Genomic DNA, 3,462 nt, shown 5'->3' with positions numbered 1-3,462 from the left:
AGCCTGATTCTTCCCTTCTGATTGTGTCACAGATTGTCTTGGAGTGTTTATTGAAAACAATTTTTTTGTTGGAAAACACTTGAAATGCTGTATATCAGCATAGTGATAAGTTTTCTTTGCAGATTTTGAGGCGCTTGAGGCATGTTTATTTAACATGTTCCCATTTTCTATGGTCAACACATTTTCAAAATGTGCCAGCTAACCCTACATTGTCTGCAATCTATTCAGACAGGAATCACAGAACAGAGATGAAAAGAGGGATGTGAAATTACCCAGGTTCTTAGGGAAAAGGAGCTTGAAGACAAATTGGGCAAAAGGAAGGGTAGTTCCTTCCGCATTTTCTCCTACAGTTCAGGCTGGGCAGACCCTCTGTACCTGAAGATCGCAGTAGTTGTGTTGCTGTGAAGGCTCATTCCCCAGACTTGGATTAGGACCACATCTCCACCTAGGTACGGCAAGAGATGCAACAGCCATGTCCTCCCAAGCCTTTGTAGAGTTTCCTCCCAAGTAGGATGGGCACAGCCATGTCACGTGTGAATATGATTACGTATGGGATCCCAGATATATTTATTTAATAATTCAGCTTTTTAAGTCTCTTAACTCTGCCCTTAGTAAAAAAACTCTCATTCCCCATACTCTTAAAGATGTGACTTTTGGGACCAAATATAGTTAGCATTTCCAACCATGTAACACTTTCTCCTCTTGTTTGTTCAGCTGTAGGAAATTCAGCTACCCCTTTAGGGGTAAGTAAAGGAGGATTTTTTTCTGATTTATGAACTTAAACAGGGACATGGAAATCAGTACAGGAAGTTTCCCTTGATGCTTGTTAATTTTTTCTAGTCCTTGCTTGCTGTGTACATAACCAAGAGCTGGAGCATGTATATTTTGAGATGATAGTGGGAGATTTAACGCTTCTAGTTAGAACAGCTGTGTTACTGCACATGGTTTGGTTTTCACAGATTTAATAACGTGGATAATGACGTGAAGATTACGTGTTCCCAGTTTCAGTTCTACAAGGAAAACTTTCTAGGAATTTTCTCAATCCACTGTTTAACTCACACGTGTGCTTGAAGCCTTCAACATGTTTTTCAGGTCTCCTCAGACACAGCCAAAGTCTCTTTAAAACTTCCTACCTTAGACCAATGTCGTTTTCTCTGTATAGACAGTGTGTGTTGCAAATGCTTTTTCTCTCCAGCCAAACCCCAAGATAATCTCAAGAAATAAACACGAACATCTAGGAATTATCTTTAAATGACAAAATGTGAGTTTCAGTGGCTGTTAGTGGCAGCATGCATGGGGAGGTGGAGGAGGTGGAGGAGGGTCTTGTTGCCAAAGGCCAGGGTGAGGGGTGTGGATGGAGCCAGGCAGCTCTTCTTGTGGGCCACGTGGTGCCTTGAGCCAAGTGACCTGCCAGTGGTCAGGTCTCTGTCCAAGAGGCATCATGCTTGGCTGGCAAGTCTGTGCACTGTGAATACCCAGTAATTAAAGATGTAGAGAGGAGGAGGCTCTCCGGACTCCCTCAAATCTGGGTCTGTGCTGTAGCAATCTGGGGTAGGGAGCAACGTCAGAGTTGGAGACCTGAACATCTTCACACCTGGAGTCCCACCAGGGATTCCTGCTCCTCTCCCACTTGCTTATGAAGCCAGCCCATAGCTCTGTCCTGCAGCAGAGCCCAGGGTCTCAGCTCCACATGTGTAATGAGTTATGGCTCCCACCTGACCACAGACGCGGGTTCCGGTCACACTTGGGATTACAGTACCTATCTGAGGTGCTTAAACTAGAAACTGCTAGTGCATCCAGAGCATAACTGAACACAGACACCGGTGTCCAACAATATGTGACAAAATTGATGGAGATACAGCATATGCTTTTAGGCTTAGGTAAAATTATCTTAAAATACAGAATGAAACTGTTTAAACTAGAAGGGAGGTTATGAAAAAAAGCAGACAATAGTTTTACTTGCTGTTTTGTGAAAACTCGGTTTCTTGCGTGATCTTATTACAGCTCATTTACATAAGGGGTTTTTTTGGTTTTTAGGGTTTTTTTTTCATTTTGAAATTTGCCACTTTGGCTTTTTGCAGCTTCAAAGTCTAGGTTCAAATAACATGTGAAATATATGCATGCACTATCAAACTTGATAGCCCTGTCACTTTATGCAACTATTTATGGATACAGGGACAAACTTTATGAGTAACACTGAGAGCTGAGTAGAAAGGAGCTAGGGAGAAAAATTATTTTACCCAAATAAAATTATGTTACATCAGTAGCTCTGAAAACATTTGAATGTTGCATCATTTTGCATTTTATGGCACTGTTGCTGCATAAGCAGGATACTGAGAATCTGGGTCAAAAAGGGTATGTAAGTTACTTTCTGAGGACAATGATTGCAATTGTAGTGCCTTTTCCTTGCTGGGGAAATGTGGGTTAATATGCTGCTCATATCTGTGTAATAGAAACCCAGAAGGCATCTTGCTGGAATTATGGATGCCAGGCATTTTCCAGAGCCTTGTCAAAAGCTCAGTTTGTTGCCAGTTGCTAATTTAAAGATATATATGCCCCATGGTAGTACAATTTTTTTCTAAAATGGATAAGAACCTAACCTTAGACAGGCTGTAGGTGCTTTATGATTAATATTACATGGACCCTAATCGGTTTAATTGGTGTTCAATGCGCTGCAAATGCCCGGTATTGATGGCTTCTTCTCTTACCAGAACATGGCATGAATGACCATTTGCAAGCCAGCAGTGGTTTCATCTTCCATTCTTTGTTGAGGCATTTCAGTGACTCTAAAAACCAATACTTTGTCACATTAACACCCAAGACCAGCCACCTATCTGGGTCCGGGTTATAAATAGAGATCCTCTCCAGAAGCCTAGTCTTACCTGAGACATCCATTTGCGAGTGCTGCCAGGCGTGATCCTTGCATGAGCGGTTGCAGTGGATCTCTCCTGCAAAGAGCAGGGAAGAGATGTTGCACATGTTACTGTGCACAGTGTGCTCTCCCAGCTGAAAGAGGTGGGAGCACGTGCTCTGTTGGTTTTGTTAAGCGGAAAGTCGTGCTTGGGTCATCTTTGGAAGACTGTGTGAAAGGAGGACGGGGCAGGGGAGGCAGGCAACCATGCTATGTTCTCCTCCAGAGCCTTTGAAATGCACCAGCCTTGTTCTGCCAGGACTGTCGCTTTTCTGCGTTTAAACTGCAGATATTGCCCTTTTTTTTGCAAGGCGAGTGCATTCAGCCAAGTAGCACAGTAGGTGGTATTAAAAAATCCCGCATGACCGCGCCGCTTCCCCACAGCTATTTATTGTACCGTGGACTACAACAGCTGCACTGGGCTTCCACGTGACATACATGTCTGGTCTGTGCCAACATATCAGTCAGCCCGTCAAGTCCTCTTATTTATGTTGCGACTTTCATAGCAGCAATCTCACTCCGCTTCACATGTTATAATTAGACCTTGAAAA

The sequence above is a fragment of the Ciconia boyciana genome, chromosome 5, assembly GCF_034638445.1.
Source record: "Ciconia boyciana chromosome 5, ASM3463844v1, whole genome shotgun sequence".
Taxonomy (NCBI): Eukaryota; Metazoa; Chordata; class Aves; order Ciconiiformes; family Ciconiidae; genus Ciconia; species Ciconia boyciana.
This window is presented reverse-complemented; position numbering follows the sequence as displayed.